Source organism: Moschus berezovskii, chromosome 13 (assembly GCF_049115385.1).
Source record: "Moschus berezovskii isolate FMDL1 chromosome 13, NW_MosBer_1.0, whole genome shotgun sequence".
NCBI lineage: Eukaryota > Metazoa > Chordata > Mammalia > Artiodactyla > Moschidae > Moschus > Moschus berezovskii.
Genome location: NC_142472.1, coordinates 36,526,419 through 36,544,493, shown reverse-complemented (window position 1 = coordinate 36,544,493; position 18,075 = coordinate 36,526,419). Strand labels below are relative to the sequence as shown.

Genomic DNA, 18,075 nt, shown 5'->3' with positions numbered 1-18,075 from the left:
CACCGCGTTTACTCTAGTTTCAGTGCAGCCAATCAAAGGTATCTCTGTAAGAAGTACATAGGAGGACAGGGTTGCCAAAAATAACATACAGGAAGCCCAGTTAAATCTGAATTTCAAATAAACCATGAATTCTTTTTAGTATCAGAAGATCTTATGCAATCATTGGATATATGTATACTCAGAAATTAATTGTTGTTCATCTTAAATTCAAACTAACTGGGCATTTGATTTTTATCTGGGAACCCAGTGGATCTCCAAATAGTGTGGATTTTGACAGCTTTAGGGCTGGGGAAAAAATCTCCTACAATGTACAAGAGTCCACAGGAAAAGCAAAAAATAAAATAATACTAAGCTTCTGCTAAATGTAATTTTATAAAGGACTAGGAATCATCTTCTCTCAAACTCTGCCAGAATCTCCTCCTCTTTTTGTTTTCCTCATCTTAAAGAAAGACACTATCAGTCACCCAGGCTGAAATTCTGGGCACCATCCTAGATTCGGCCCTTGCTGTTAACCCCGACTCTCACTAGACTAAAAATCCACCTCCTAACTAGCTTTTGAATTCACCCCTTCCTTCTGTTGCACTGTTCAAGTCTCTCAGACAAAATATTGCCAGTCTTCTAAGTGGATCTCCACTTCCATGTGACCCTATTAAAGTGAGCCTGGAGACAGATTCATCTAAAACCCAAATCTAATTGAGTTGCTTTGCTTAAAGATCTTTGACGACTGCTTGCTCCAACCATGTGCCTCAGCGCTCTGCAGGAGCCAGCTCACATGGCTCTGTTTGTCTCAACTCTGCATTCTGTAACACCAGTCAGTAGCTTGTAGCTGATCCAGGTGGGAATATTCACACCACAGGAAATTGACCAGCGCTACAAATTGAGGGCTTTTTTTTTTTTAAATTGGAGATCCAGTTGTTAAATATCTACATCCCAGTCCTGCCTAGGTCAGTTAGGATATACTTGTCTGCAAGAAATAGAAAACGTGACCAATGATAGATAAACCACCAGTACATCTCAAAACACGGTCCCAGACTAGAAGCATGAACAGCACCTGGGAACGTGTTAAAAGTAAAAATTCTCAGGACTTACCTTAGTTAGACCCTTTGAATCCCAAGTGGAAAAGCAGGGGTTGGGCCCAACATGAATACATGAATACATGTTCATGTACATGTATTGGGTTGACCAAAAAGATTATTTGGATTTTTCCACACCATCTTGTGGAAAGATCCGAATGAACTTTTTGGCCAACCCAGTGCATTAATGGGAGAGCTTGTGGAAGTGCAGAGTCTGATTCAGTGGGTCCAGAATGAAGCCAGATAGTCCACATTTTTAACAAGCTGCCTGGGGATACCAGTACTGCTGGTTCGCCAACCACATTTTTAAGTAGCAAGGGCTTAACCACAAAAACATTAGTCATTTATCTAATGAGAAGATTAGAAGCAGGCCATGCAGGACTGGGTCAGTGGCTCAGAGACACCGCCATGCTCCCTTCCTCTCGATTCATTCAAGTGGTAGGCTGATAAATGCTAGCAACTAGCTGGGCTGGGGGCACCTGCTGATTTGCAGCATTTTGATTGCAGTATTTGCCACTTTCTGTGGTATAAATACTTCCATATTAGTTCATTTCAATCTACCCTATGTGATGTTAACTAGTTTGTAAAGTTCTTGAAAATTTAACAATCAGATCTCATAAGCCAGTGTGAGCTGGCTCTAGTACACCACTGGATGTAGAGCTGTGACCCAGGGTAAAGGGAGGGGTACCGCTCAACTCATGGGGATAAAAGTGCTCTGAGCATGGGGGGTCCATGGCTTTTCAGATACATGGCAAGTCAGGCCTTTTATCAAAGGCCTGTAGATGAACAGCAAGCCTTATTACTGGTTTAACTCATCCTAGACAGATGAGGGGGCTTCCCAGTTGTCCCTGGTGGTAAGTCACCTGCCAACTCAGGTGATGCGGGTTTGATCCTTAGGTCAGGAAGATCCCCTGGAGAAGGGCATGGCAACCCACTCCAGTATTCTTGCCTGGAGAATCCCATGGACAGAGGAGCCTGGCAGGCTACAGTGCATGGGGTCATCAAGAGTTAAACATGACGGAAGCGACTAAGCACACACAGAGAGACAGATGCGGACTATCTGACACAATAAGTCCCCTACATATGAAACTTCAAGTAGCAAACTTTCAAAGACATGACTGAGTGTTTACATGTCAAATCATGTAAATTAGCTCACATGTCTGGCATACACAGTCACATGGGTGCATCCTATACAAGTGGTTGTCCTTTCATGTACTTTACCATAGAGTACTATAGATAGTACTGTAGTACAGTATCTTTATTTCAAGCTCAGGATGTATCCAGACATCACTGGATCATTTTTTCAAAAGGGTGGATAGAATTGAATCCGGCAAGGAACCAGAAACTGTGCCATCAGTTTCAGGCATGAGTGAAATTGCAGCTTGCCCTCCATCTCCTGTTGCTGATGATCCTTCAGCTCTACCATCTCCCACCTCCTCTCCCTCCTCCAGACAGTAACTCTTCTTGCCGGTCCACTCAATGCCAGCCCCTGTATGTCGGCTGTTGTACTGAACTATTGTACTTTTCAATGTACTATATTGTAAGATTCAAAATGTTTTCCTTATTTTGTGTTCATTTTTTATGTATTATTTGTGTGAAAAGTATTATAAACCTATTACAGTATAGTACTATATAGCAAATTGTGTTGGTTGGGTACCTTGGCCAACTTTGTTGCACTTACGAACAAACTGAACTCATGAATGTGCTCTAGGAACAGAACTCATTTGTATGTAAGGAAGCTTGTATTTAGAAATACTGGATTAACACATAAAGAGTGAGGTATAGAAAACCTATGGAAAGTGAATATTGTTGACGGGGTTTGGGGCTGGCCACCCCTCAAAAATGTATACACAGACAGACAGACAGACACACATATGTATCTCAGTAGCTTCTTAGCTGATCTTCATATATTTCGGTGAAAGGCTAATCACTTTCCCCCTAAGTTCTGGAAAAGACAAAGATGTTCACTCTCTCCATTTAATTCTTCTACTCAACATTTTTACTGAAAGTTCCAGTCAGGGTAATTAGGCAAAAAGGGAAAAAAAGCATCCAGATTGTAAAGGAAGAAGTAAACCTATCTCTATTCACAAATGACATGATCTTACACATAAAAATTCCTAAGGAGTCCATGAAATGCTATTAGAGCCAAAAAAACAATTTCAGCAAGGCTATAGGATACAAAAATCAATTATCTTTTCAACACTGGCAATTAATTATCCAAAGATGAAATTAAGAAAAATATTCTATTCACAACAGCATAAAACAGAATAAAATACTTAGGAATAAATTCAAAAAAGAAATGCCAGACTTGCACACTGAAACCTAAAATGGGGGGATGGGGAATGACTGTTAACAGGTAAGGAATTTCTTTTTGGGGCTTATGAAAATATTCTGCAATTTGATACTCTGATAATTGTACAACTTTGCGAATATACTATAAATACAACCAAAGTGTATACTTAAAAGCCGGAATTTATGGGATGTGAATTATATCTCAATAAAATGTTATTTTTTTAAATAGGGGCAAAGAAAGCAATAAGACCTATATTCATTCTACATACATTAAGAGCATTTGTTAGATGACAAGGTCTACATCAGTATATCCCAAGAGTCTGGTAAACATGTAAAGTCCAAAGAAAACAGATCCAAAGAGAGACCAGAAGCTACATTTTTAATAGACATGCAATTTTTACATACACTGCTATTAGAGAACAATTCATATGTTAAAAATCTATAAAATGTAAAAGACACTGTCCTTACCCTCAGGGAGGTTATCAAATAATATTGGATAATGTGTCCCCAGTCCTGAGTTTCTCTGTCATTAGTCATGGCCTTTGGAGTCACTAGGGGTAATTTAAGCAGAGATCAAGCTGACAGTATAGACATTTAATTATACTCAAGATGCTTCACAAGAAAAGAAAGCCTAGCTCATAGAATACATTACTGACCAAGCTTTACTTAGGTCATATGGAACCCTATCCCCCAGCAAAATATTTCACACTTGTCTACCAGTTTCTGGCCCCTTTGCATAATTATAATTATTAGAAGAATAGGTTATTATCAGAAGAGCTGGAGGATTCAAAAACTTCACCTCAAATTCAAAAACGATTGTCTTCTGCAGTCCTTGACTATCTTCTCTAAGTGTTTGGGATCTCATGACCTTTAGTATAAAACACTGAACATCTCAGCTCCAAAGTCATGAACACAAGCTCCTTCTTAAGGTACAGGATCAGTGTGCAAGCAGAAATTTAACTTTCTAGCATCTACATATCTACAAGCGTAAGGAATGTAGGAGTTTCCCTGATGGCCCAGTGGTCCACCTGCAATGCAGGAGATGTGAGTTTGATCTCTGGATCAGGAAGATCCCCTGAAGAAGGAAATGGCAACCAACTCCAGTATTCTTGCCTGGGAAATCACATGGACAGAGGAGCCTGGAGAGCTAGAGTCCATGCGGTCATAAGAGAGTCAGACGTGACTTAGCGACTAAACAACAACAGCAAGAAATGTAGATCTCTTTTTTAATTTGGAGCATAATTGCTTTACAATGTTGTGTTGGTTTCTGCTGTACAACAAAGTAAATCAGCTATATGTATACATATATCCCCTCTCTCTTCCTCCCTCCCACCCACCCCCATCACACCCCTCTAGGATATCACAGAGCGCCAAGCTGAGCTCCATGTAGAGCTTTATCTCACATAAAACTACGGTAAAGGCATACATTCTATGAAAATGGCTGCCTCTGAATGACACAGTTTAACAGAAAGAGAATTATAACATTGCTTAATGTAAAATCACAAGAAACTTACTGAATGCCTAATTTTTGAAGCTAAAGAAAGGGAACTTTTCCTCCCAGTCAATCTGATGTCTCTTTAAGTGGAAAGTCTACTACATTTCCCCATTTCAAGAAAATATTTCCTCCGTTCCCTTCTCCCCCACTGATACAGCTTAAGCATAAATATAACGAACAAATAACAGTGCCACCAGAATTCAGAAGTGAAAGTGAAAGTCACTCAGTTGTGTCTGACTCTTTGCAACTTCTTGGACAATACAGTCCATGGAATTCTCCAGCCAGAATACTTCAGTGGGCAGCCGTTCCCTTCTCCAGGGGATCTTCCCAACCCAGGTATCAAATCCAGGTCTCCCGCATTGCAGGCAGATTCTTTACCAGCTGAGCCACCAGGGAAGCCCCAGAAAGCAAAGTCCCTGTCTATCTGCAGGAGCTAAGTCTGTGAGGGAGAATTTGGCCTTGTGGTTACAGGAGAGACGGGCCAAGCCATGCACCAGGGTACTGAGCACTGGATGCGGATTCTGAAGTCCTGAACTGGAATTCTAAGTATTATGGTTTGCTGGGTATTTAATGATTATGTAAAACTGCAAAATTCCCCTAAGGGCCCTGAACTCCATTTCCTTATCAGTGAAATGGAGCTCCTCTATGGGCTCTTCTGAGGATCAGAGGACTGAGCGGATGCTGTGGTGCACTGCCCCCTATCTGCCCCCTTTCCCTCAAGATGAAAGCACTTATTAATTTCCTCAGGTGCTAAGAGTGTAGGACTGACTTCTCACCCAGAGACTGTCCTGGGATGAAAACAGCTGCTCTGGGACACACCTGGGGTGGGGGAGCAGGGGGATTGAGGACAAAGGGACTAAGCAACGTGCATCCATTAAAAAGACACTGTGTATATGTATGTATGTGTGTGTGCACGCTGTGTGCATGCTGAGTGCTAAGGCGCTTCAGTCGTGTCCGGCTCTTTGCAACCCTATGGACTGTAGCCCACCAGGCTCCGCTGTCCATTGCATTCTCCAGGCAAGAATACTGGAGTGGGTGTCCATGCCCTCCTCCAAGGGATCTTCCCCACCTAGGGATCGAACCCACATCTCTTACATCTCTTGCATTGGCAGTGGTGTTATTTACCACTGAGCCACCTGGGAAATATTCAAGTCCAAATTCCTGCCCCAACTTCCTGCAGCTCTGCAGAACGATCCCAGCACCAAAGCTGGGTGGGGAGCTAGGTACCAGGTCCTAAACTGCACTGCTGCCAGGCTCCTCTTGGCTCCAGCTTCCTTCCTCACTCTCTGAATTCCCTGCCTGCCTGCCAACCTCAGAGTCTACTTCCAGAAATGCTGCAAAAAAGGAGAAACAGTAAGTCCCCTACGAACAACTTGCACTGTGAGATCACGTTTGTTAGGCCAATTTGTTCATAAGTCCAACAAAGTTAGCCTAGCTACCCTACCAACACAATCTGGCTACGTAGTACTGTACTGTAATAGGTTTGTAATACTTCTCATGCAAAAAGTCAAACACAGACGAGGGGCTGGGGGTGTGGGAGGGAGGTTGAACAGGGAGAGGACATATATATACGTATGGCTGATTGATTTTGATGTATGGCAGAAACCAACACAATATTGTAAAGCAATTAACTTCCAAATAAAAATAAATGTAAAAAATAAAGACAATATTTTTAATCTTACAGTAGAGTACCTTGAAGGGTACATTAGTAAAGTACGCCAGCTGGAATACTGGGGCTGGCGTCAAGTGAACAGGCAAGAAGCAGTACTGACAGGAAGAAAGAGAGGAGCGGGGAGATGGTAGAGCTGAAAGATCATCAGCAATAGGAGACAGAGGGCAAGATGCAATTTCACCCATGTGTGACACTGATGAAATGTATATTCACATCTTTGAAAGTTTGCAACTTGAACCAGATTTACTATAAAGCAAATCCGCTGGATCATGGGAAAAGCAAGAGAGTTCTAGAAAAACATCTATTTCTGCTTCATTGACTATGCCAAAGCCTTTGACTGTGTGGATCACAACAAACTGTGGAAAATTCTGAAAGAGATGGGAATACCAGACCACCTGACCTGCCTCCTGAGAAACCTGTAAGCAGATCAGGAAGAAACAGTTAGAAATGGACATGGAACAACAGACTGGTTCCAAATAGGAAAAGGAGTATGTCAAGGCTGTATACTGTCGCCCTGCTTATTTAACTTATATGCAGAGTACATCATGAGGAATGCTGGGCTTGAAGAAGCACAGGCTGGAATCAAGATTGCCAGGAGAAATATAAACAACTTCAGCTATGCAGATGATACAACCCTTATGGCAGAAAGTGAAGAGGAACTCAAAAGCCTCTTGAGGAAAGTGAAAGAGGAGAGTGAAAAGGTTGGCTTGAAGCTCAACATTCAGAAAACAAAGATCATGGCATCCAGTCCCATCACTTCATAGGAAATAGATGGGGAAACAGTGGAAACAGTGTCAGACTTTATTTTTTTGGGCTCCAAAATCACTGCAGATACTGATTGCAGCCATGAAATTAAAAGATGCTTACTCCTTAAAGGAAAGTTATGACCAACCTAGATAGCATATTAAAAAGCAGAGACATTACTTTGCCAACAATCGTCTGTCTAGTCAAGGCTATGGTTTTTCCCGTGGTCATGTATGGATGTGAGAGTTGGACTGTGAAGAAAGATGATCACTGAAGAATTGGTGCTTTTGAACTGTGGTGCTGGAGAAGACTCTTGAGAGTCCCTTGGACTGCAAGGAGATCCAACCAGTCCATTCTAAAGGAGATCAATCCTGGGTGTTCATTGGAAGGACTGATGCTAAAGCTGAAACTCCAATACTTTGGCCACCTCATGCGACAAGTTGACTCACTGGAAAAGACTGATGCTGGGAGGGATTGGGGGCAGGAGGAGAAAGGGAAGACAGAGAATGAGATGTCTGGATGGCATCACCGACTCGATGGACATGAGTTTGAGTGAACTCCGGGAGTTGGTGATGGACAGGGAGGCCTGGCGTGCTGTGATTCATGGGGTTGCAGAGAGTCACACACGACTAAGCGACTGAACTGAACTGAACGGAAATGAGTTATATTTTTCAAACCAGAGGTTACTACTTAAATGTTTGACATGGTAACCCCACCTTCTGGGTGCATTACAGTAAATCAGTCACAAAATGTCTGCCCTGCACCCCCAAGAGCTAAGAGGATCCAACGCCCACTCTGCACCACCCTGGGCTGCTGCTGCGACTGCTGCCCTTTATTTACTGACACTTGGTAAACCCCCGCCTGGCTCTGCAATCTGGTCCCACCATTTCTTCAGGAAAAGACTTGAGATCTTCCTATAGACCAATAGCTAGGGCTTCCCTGGTGGCTCAGTGGTAAAAAGCTGCCTGCAATGCAGCAGGCTTTAGGTTCGATCCCTGGGTCGGGAAAATCCCCTGGAGGAGGAAATGGCAACCCACTCCAGTACTCTTGCCTGGAGAATTCCACAAACAGAGGAGCTTGGTATGCTATAGTCCATGAAGTTGCAAAAGAATTGGACATGACTGGGTGACTGAACAACAGCAGTGGAGTAGCTAGCCTGCTCTCTTCACACAACCGAGAAGTTGATTTTCAGATCCTTCATTCTCCTGGGTCCTCGGCAAAGGACCCAGAAAGCTAAGGTGCCTGGGTCTTGGGTATAAACCTGGGCATTGCATGCACAGGGCTTTTTTTCTTTACTCCATTCCCAGGCTCAATAGTAACCTTTGTTCTCCTCTCCCTCATCTTTGACAAGGACAGGGGGTTCCAAGTTATTCAGGATACCAGCCTCTGTCCCTTCCACAAAGCTGCTTTCCCATTCCTCTCTTAGCCAGCCATATCCCCATAGAATTGCAAGGACAAGATCAACTCTTTCTTTTCTTTCCTTTTGGGTTTGTGTATTTCCCTTTAATGATGAGCAGACCCAAGAAGGTGAGGCAGAATGGGTGCTCTGGGAAAAAGAAATCCCGAAAAGATCTGGAGAAAGAAAGTGCATACTTTTTTTCTTTACAAGAATGTAATCTAGTGCAGAAGGGGTTTCCAGGTGGCGCTAGTGGTAAAGAACCTGCCTGCCAAGGTAGGAGATGTAAGAGACACGGGTTTGATCCCTGGGTCAGGAAGATCCCCTGGAGGAGGGCATGGCCACCCACTCAAGTATTCCTGCCTGGACAATCCCATGGACAGAAGAGCCAGGTTGGGCTACAGTCCATGGGGTCGCAAAGAGTCAGACACAACTGAAGCGACTTAGTATGCACACACACAATCTAGGGCACAGGATATACTCTTATGGGCCGGGTTGTTCTCTGATGGGCAGATCCTAATCTAGCAGGTCAGATGTAGTCTAAAGTACAAATCTGGTGGCTTGGGAGACAGGCAATGCATCCCACAGACTGAAGGACACTCATGAGGGAGTATAGAGAGGAAAGGCTGGGAAAGGACATGGTGGTTGGATTGTTGAGGGACTAAAAGGCCAGTCCAAGGGGTTAGATTTACACCACAAGCCAGTTGTTCTCATACTGATACCCCATGGAACTTGTCCCATTAGACTACTGGGGGAAGAAACCTCTAGAGGTGCAGAGAGGAGTGTTCTATGGCCAAATAAAGTATGGGAAACAGAACCAGCAAAACCAACATCTCCTTGAGCATGTTTGAGGCTCACAGAAATTACCAACCCCAAAACTTGTATTTACTTGTTTTCACTTGTTTTCCCCGCTGCTTTCACATCTGTGAAACCTTTATATTTGTTAAAGGCCATTACCACATTCTGTGGGAGCATGCGTTGGGAAATGTTGGCCTAAGTTAGGCATTAGTAACCGAAGATGACCGAAAGAGGAAACTGACATAACTAATCCAACTGGGAAATTAATTTTTGAAGTTCAAGACGTACTAGAGAAGAGAAGGGAGAGAGATCCTTACAGAGGTTGAGGCAAAAGTCGAGATCAAGAGGTACAGATCCAGGCCAAGGGGGCTCTAGTAAGAATGGAAAAGAGTAAAAATTAGTAGAAACTATTGGCTGGAGTTAGCAGAAATTTTTTACTGACTGAATTTGTGAAGATGTCAAGGGAAAAGGTAGGAGATATGGTTTAGTGCCTGCTTTCTGGCGAAAAGTTTCATGGCTGAGAGAAACAGGCAGAGGAGAGAGGGAAAGGTAACGGACTGGATATCAGATATGGAAATTTTCTATTTCCGTGTTCGCTGGAAACTTGTTTCTCTTCTTTTACTCTGTATTCCCCAAGCCTGAGCCATAATAAGCTCTCCATTAATATGACTGAGAAGGAATCCAATAGGGAATATTAGTAAAATATGTAAGGGAAAAAAAAAACAAAACATGGGACTTCTGTGCCCAAGAATAGTACTGAGTCAGTGAAAAAGGCTGCAGATAAAACAAAACTGAGTCATCTTAGTCATGCACATCATTTAACTCTAAATCCACATGTAAAATAGGAAATGAGGGATCCTGAGAGCCATAAAAAGCAATGATGGAGAATGGAGTGTCTCTTTTCAAGCACTAAATGAGTTATATTTTAAAGAAGACAAATGGGAAAATAGACACATCAAAGAGGATAAAAACAGTCATCAGTAGGGTGTAGGAAGGGATAGGAAAAGCTAAGACTGTGACTGAAATTATGTCCAAGAAAAAAGAAGTGACTACAGCAAAACCCCTAAATGTAGATTGAATTTTAAAATATATTTGATATGTTTATATGCTTAAAGCTTATTATTTTGTGTGTGAAAAATACTCTCAACCTCAAGAAAGAGGAGGAGAAAAGGGGAGCTTTAAAAATTGCATGCTTCAGGCTCGTGGAAATCTATTGTCTGCCAGCATCAGACATGGTATTTACTTCAAGCCATATTCAGCCATGTACAGTATTTCAAAAGTGCCACCTAGTAATTTAAAATGACAAGAAAAATAATATAATGGATGCATGCCTGATTTCTCCTTCTCCCGTCCCACAATAAGGGTGAGGGGTCTGAAGGCTCTTGATTATTCTCTCAACAGAAGCATCAAAGACTCTGAAAAGAGCAAAGTTGGATTTGATTTCTACTTGGCTATTTCCTTTGATGACCTGGAACTCACTGATTCATTCCTCGAGAAGGGAAGGAACAAGTTCTGAGGGCACGAATACGGGGCAGGCCAATGGCCTGGTGGGGCTTCTGTTTTACCCTCTGTGTGGAGTCCTTTCGTTTTCAGGACTGTGTACATAGGAACGTGTAGAATACTATAACCAAATCCAACCTGTCACTTATTGAAAGAGGAAGCCTAGGAGAAATTGAGGCCAAGAATATATTTTTTAAACGCAGGGCTCATCCTTCATTTTTTTAAAAAAAATCAATCTAGGTAATGATATCTGTGCTCAGTTGTATCTGACTCTTTGTGACCCCATAAACTATAGCCCACTGGGTTCCTTTGACCATGGAATTTTTCCAGGCAAGAATACTGGAGTGGGTTGCTCTGTCCATGGAATTTTTCCAGGCAAGAGCACTGGAATGTGTTGCCATTTCCTCCTTCGGGGGATCCTCCCAACCCAGGGATTGAACCCACATCTCCCGCATTGGCAGGCAGATTCTTTACCACTAACACTCCCTGGGAAGCCCCTAGGAAGTAATAACCAATGACTAACAGTATCACAAAAATTGAGTCAACCAGATTTTGATAGAAGTACACTGCACCACCTTAATAAGGATTCTTGCCAAAAAAATTCAACCCTTGTCTGATCAATCCCTTAGATCGAAAGCCTGTGCTACAAGAAACACAGCCAACAACAGCATGAGGATGTAATCAACAAAAGTCAAGTTATGGGAAAGTCTACAAAATGAAGGATCACATTTTGTCAACAATGTAATAACGAGGAAATTAAGAGACATGGCAGGAATGTTTTAAATGAAAAGAGGCCTAAAAGACAGCTAAACTAATTGCAATGTATGGACTTTATTTGGAAATTCAAACAAACTCTTTAAAGATATGTAAAACATCAGGAATCTGTGGATATTGGATATTTGTTGACATTAAGCAATTGTTATTCATTTTTATGGGGTGAGTATTGGCATTATGGGCTTCATTGTTGGTTCAGCAGAAAAGAATCTACTTGCCAATGCAATAGGCTGGAGTTTGATCCCTGGGTACAGACGATCCCCTGGAGAAGGAAATGGCAACCCACTTCAATATTCTTGCCTGGAAAATCCCACGGACAGAGGAAACTGGAACCCTAAAGGCCATCAGGTCACAAAGAGTTGGACGACTTAGCAACTAAACAACCACACATGTTGTTATGGCTATGTTTAAGAAAAGGACTCTTAGAGTCTCATTTGACCCCTCACTCCACTAAACTCATGCCACCCCAACAGTGAGACCCCACAGCTTACGGATATCAATGTAGAGCCCAAGAAAAAAGCAATAAGTCCTTGACTTCTAAAATCAAAAGACACAATCCTAGTGTAAGATAGCAAATATTTGAAAGTGGATACAAAAATGTTGTTAAAGGATAGTTCTCAAATTATTTAAAACATGACACAAATCAGCATGTGTCAAATATTTTATTCAACTAATTCATGAATGAGGGACCCACAAAGATGTTAAAACCAGTTCTAAACAGAATCTGAATAACAAATATATGTATATTTATACATATATGTGGGCTTCCCCAATGGCTCAGTGTTAAAGAATCCTTATGATAGGCAGGAGGCACAGAAAATGATGGCTTGATCCCTGGGTTGTGAAGATCCCCTGGAGAAGGAAATGGCAACCCACACCAGTATTCTTGCCTGTGAAATCCATGGGCAGAGGAGCCTGGCAGGCTACAGTTGGTGGGGTCGCAAAAGAGTTGAACATGACTGAGCGACTAAACAACAATACATATGTGTATATGTATACAAACACAATCAGGAATGCTGAAATAAACTTGCTTACAGATACAAAACTACTATCTTATAGAGCAATAAAATATAATATTTGGGGTCATGTTTCCATCAGCGAAGACGATCAGTTGCTCTAGGTTTGTCTAGTGATAAAAATTCATTTGTATTGCCTTGGACGAGAATAATCTGCATTACTAACAGCTTTCTAACAAGTTAACTTCTTCCCTACAGTGACATAAAAGAGATAAATCAATAGAAAGGCAATCAAGAATCACACCCTTATACATCATACAGTCCCCATAGGGTCCATCAGACCACAATTTCTCAAACTTGGAGCCATTAATACTTTGGCCCAGGCAACTCTTTGTTATGAGAATCTGTCCTATGCCTTGTATGATGTTTAGCAGGCTGCCTGGCCTCTACCACTGGATGCCAGTAGCACAGGCCATGCCCAGCCGTGACAATCAAAAATGTCTCCAGGAATAGTATGGACATTTCTTAAAGAACTAGGAATAAATTACCATATAATGCAGCAATACCACTACTGGGCATACACCCTGAGGAAACACAGCAGCACTATTTGCAGTAGCCAGGATATGGAAGTAACCTAGATGTTCATTGACAGATGAATGGATAAAGAAGTTGTAGTACATATATACAGTGAAACATTATTCAGCCATAAAAATGGAATGAATTTGAGGTAGATGAACCTAGAGCCTGTTATACAGAGTGAAGTAAGTTTGAAAGAGAAAAGCAAATATCATATAGGAACACAAATACATATGGGATCTAGGAAAATTTATCTAGGATACTGATGAATCTCTCTGCAGGGCACGAATAGAGACTGACACATAGAGAACAGACTATGGACACAGCAGGGACAGGAGAGGGTGGGACAAATTGAGAAAGTAGCATTGAAATATATATATATTACCATATATAAAACAGATGAGTGGAAAGTTGCTATTTAACACAAGGAGCTCAACGTGCTGCTCTGCGACAAGCTAGAGGGGTGGGATGAGGTAGGAAGTGGGAGGGAGATTGAAGAGGGAGAGAATATGTGTATACCTATGGCTGATTCACCTTGTTGTATGGCAGAGACCAACCCAACACTGTAAAGCAATCATCCTCCAATTAAAAATACATAAGTATCTCCAGGTAGATCCTAAGAGTTCTCATCACAAGAAAAAAATGCTTTTTTCTTTCTTTTTTTTCCTGTGTGTATGTAAGACAATGGATGTTAACAAAACTTATTGTGGTAATCATTTTACTATACATACAAAAGTTAAGTCCTTATTTGGCACACATTGAACTTAATGCTGTATCTCAATTATATCTCAGTAAAACTGAGGGGGAAAATGTCTCCAGACACCACCAAATGAGAACCCATCTTTTAGACAATGCTCCATTTAAAATACATGTAGTAGCCTCTTTTGCCAATTCCAAGTCCTAGACAATGTTTCCTGACAAGTCAAAACCAAATTTTCCCCTGACTTTTCTACTCACTATCTACACTAGAAGCTACTTTGTAAAGTAGAGAGAGTCCTCAAAGAAATCCAGAGATATTCTGAATTCCCACTCTCTTGTGTTAAGAACCAGGACTGGAATAAGGGAAAGTGCAGTGACCTTTAAGTAAAAGGATTCAGTGCTACATTTAAGTCTTTAATCCATTTTGAGTTTACTTTTGTATATGATATTATAGAATGTTCTAGTTTCAACAGTTTCAAAACTATTTCCAATTTTCCCACAGCACCATTTATTGAATAGACTGTCTTTTCTCCATTGCATATTCTTGCCTCCTTTGTTGTAGATTAATTGACCATAGATACATGGGTTCATTTCTGGGCTTTCTACCCTATTCCATTGACCTATATGTCTGTTTTTGTGGCAGTACCATATTGTTTTGATGACAGTAACTTTATAGTATAGTCTGAAGTCAAGGACCCTATTCGCTCCGGCTCCATTTTTCTTTCTCAAGATTGCTTTGGCTATTCAGGGTCTTTTGTGTCTCCCTACAAATTTTAAGATTTTTTGTTCTAATTCTGTGAAAAAAATGCCATAAAGACCTAAATGTAAGACCAGATACTATAAAACTCTAAGAAGAAAACACAAGCAGAACACCCTTTGGCATAAATAGCAGCAATATCTTTTTCTATCCATCTCCCAGAGTAATGGAAATAAAAACAAAAATAAACAAATGGACCTAATTAAACTCAAAAGATTTTGTATAGCAAAGGAAACAGTTTTTAAAAATGAAAAGACAAACCACAAAGTGGGGAAAAAATATTTGTAAACAATGTGACCAACAAGGGAATTATCTCCAAAACTTACAAACAGTTCATGAAGCTCAATATCAAAAAAATAAAAGTAAAACACAATAAAAAAGTGTGCAAAAGACCTAAACAGACATCTCTCCAAAGAAGACATACAGATGGACAAGATGCATATGAAAAGATGTTCAGCATCACTGATTATTAGAGAAATGCAAATCAAAACTATGAGATACCACCTCACACCAGTCAGAACAGTCATCATCAAAAATTTTACAATTAAAGCTAGAGAAGGTGCAGAAAAAAGGGAACCCTCCTACACTATTGATGGGAATGTAAATCAGCTGGTATGAAGAACAGTATTGAGGGTCCTGAAAAAACTAAAAGTAGATCTACCATATGGTCCAGAAATCCCTCTCTAGGGCATATGGAGAAAAACATGGCTTGAAAGAATACATGCACCCCATGTTCACTGCAGCACTGTCCACAATAGTCAAGACACGAAGGCAATTTAAATGTCCATTGACAGATGAATGGATAAAGAAGATGTGGAACATAGATACAATGGAATATTACTCAGCCATTAGAAAGAACGAAATGTCATTTACAGCAACATGGATGGACCTGGAGATCATCACACTAAGTAAAGTAAGTCAGACAGTGAAAGACAAATATCATATGATATAACCTACATGTGAAATCTAAAAAATGATGCAAATGGACATATTTATAAAACAGAAACAGACTCACAGATTTAGAGAATGAACTTACAGTTACCAGCGGGGAAAGGGTATTTGGGATTGACATGCACACACTTCTATATTTAAAACAGATAACCAATAGGACCTACCGTATAGCACAGGGAACTCTGCTCAATACTCTGTAATAATCTAAATGGGAAAAGAATTTGAAAAAGAATAGATGCACATCTATGTATAACTGAATCATTTTGCTGTACACTTGAACACAGCACTGTTAATTAATTAACTTCAAAATAAAATTTTAAAAAAAATTTAAAGGATTTTGGAGGAGAGAGAACCTGAAGGTTTTCTCACAGGTATAGTTCAGGGAAAGAACCCACCTCTGAGAAAAGTTTCCCACCTATGCCATGAAGAGTAGAAATACCAGAGGATTCACCTAGGCAAGGGAGAGCTGGAGACAACCCCTTGAGTCTGGTAAGATCTGAGAGTTCAAACACAAATTGGAACCTAGCTTTGGTCAAGAGAGACTGAGTCAGAAAGCATAAATTGAAGTGTTTACCATAGAGTGTAGCCTGAAGTTCATGGAGAAAGGAAAACAAACCCCCAAATGCCCTGTGACTGGATCGTCTAAACAGACTGAAAAATCACTAAAATGTGACTGAAATTCCCAGGAGAATCTGGATTGAGTTCTACTCCACATTCAGACTGGGAGTTCAGGGCACCAAAATAAAATTTTATAGACAATAACATTTTATTTTTGCACACTCAGGTTGGTGACTATAAAATCTGTACCAGTATAGTCATAGGAAAGCTAGTCCCTGGACTGATGAGAAACCTGAGGTTTTTCCTCAGATAGACATGAAACTTGCTCAGTTAAGACTGAACAATAACCAGTAGAAAAATCTGGCCCCTCTAGGAACTGAACCATCCTCTGAAACTGTAGGAGCCATTGGCTAATGCTCATTGCACGGTTGTGAACTCTCACAAAATGCTGGCAGCATAGGATGTAAATAACAGCTGGTTATTTTTCTAGATTATTTCTTTCTCATCCTTCTTGGCCACCATATCACAAACAAATGAGTTCTTTTCAGAAAATAGGAACATCCAGAAAACAGAAATTCCAAGAGGCCAATCTACTGATGGAGTTCCAATTAGAACTGTAAATCATACATAGAAAGAGAAGCACTAACATATACATACTACCATGTGCAAAACAGATAGCTAACAGGAAGCTGCTGACTAGCCCAGGAAGCTCAGTTCTGTGCTGTGTGATGATCTAGAGGGCTGAGATGGGGGTAGGGTAGGATAGGAGGTGGGATTGGAGGGAGACTCAAGAGGGAGGGGATTTATGTATACTTATAGCTGATTCCCATTGCTGTACAGCAGAACCTAATGCAACACTGTGAAGCAATTATACTCCAAATAATAAATAATCATACATAATCTCAACAACTGTTCACTTAGCATTTCATGTGCTAGATGCTGATCTAGGCACCAGAGACAGAGAAGTGACAAGTGGGTTAATATCTTGCTTTCCTGATGCTTATGGTCTAGAAAGAGAGACAGACATAACTTCCCCCCAAAATAAATGAATATATAATATGATAGGTACTAAAGAAAAATAGAGCAAGGTAAAGGGGACATAGAGTAACATGTTAGGCGAGAATTCTGGGAAAAATTTGAACAGAGTCATGAATGAAACAAAGGACAATTTACTGGCTATCAGGGAAAGAGTGTGCTAGATGGAGGGAAGAATGAGTTGGAAAACCCAAAAGTATGAATGTTCTTGGTCTATTTGAAGAGCAGAAAGGAAGCCGCTGGGAGAGGAAAAGCAGAGCGTAAAAGGAGTTGAGGACAGAGAGGTAGATGGCAGCAAGTTTAGGGAGGTCATGGTAAAGACTTTTGGACTTTATTCTGTGTGTTTTAGTCACTTAGTCCTGTCCGACTCTTTGCAAGCCCATAGATTATAGCCCTCCAGGCTCCTCTTTCAAAGGAATTCTCCAGGCAAGAATACTGGAGTGCGTTGCCATTTCCTTCTCCAGAGTAACTTCCCGACCCAGGGATCAAACCTGGGCCTCCTGCACTGCAGTTCTAATGAGATGGAATCTTGTTGGAGAGAAGCACAGAATGACATGACTTACAGCTGATTGAAAACGAACCACAAAAGTCACAAATGGAAGCAAGCACACTGCCAAGGAGTTTTTGCAGGTGATCATCTGGAATTAGTGTGATAACAAGTAGAGTTGGAGAGAAATGGTTGTATTTAGGATACATTCAAAAGGTAGATCTGATGGAATTTGCTGATGAATTGAACATAGTGTGTGATGAAAACAGAGAAGTCAAAATAACTCCCAAATTTTGGGGCTGGAGTTGTCAT

General features: G+C 41.0%; 1 long non-coding RNA gene across 1 annotated transcript in view; it reads right to left on the bottom strand.

Annotated features, from left to right (window-relative positions):
- Positions 1-1,311, bottom strand: part of LOC148775823 (uncharacterized) — a 31,938-nt gene extending 30,627 nt beyond the window's left edge. Inside the window, exon 1 of the long non-coding RNA XR_016038937.1 lies at positions 1,090-1,311. This is a non-coding gene — a long non-coding RNA (uncharacterized LOC148775823). The remainder of the gene's footprint in view (positions 1-1,089) is intronic.
- Between the last annotated feature and the right edge of the window lie 16,764 nt (positions 1,312-18,075).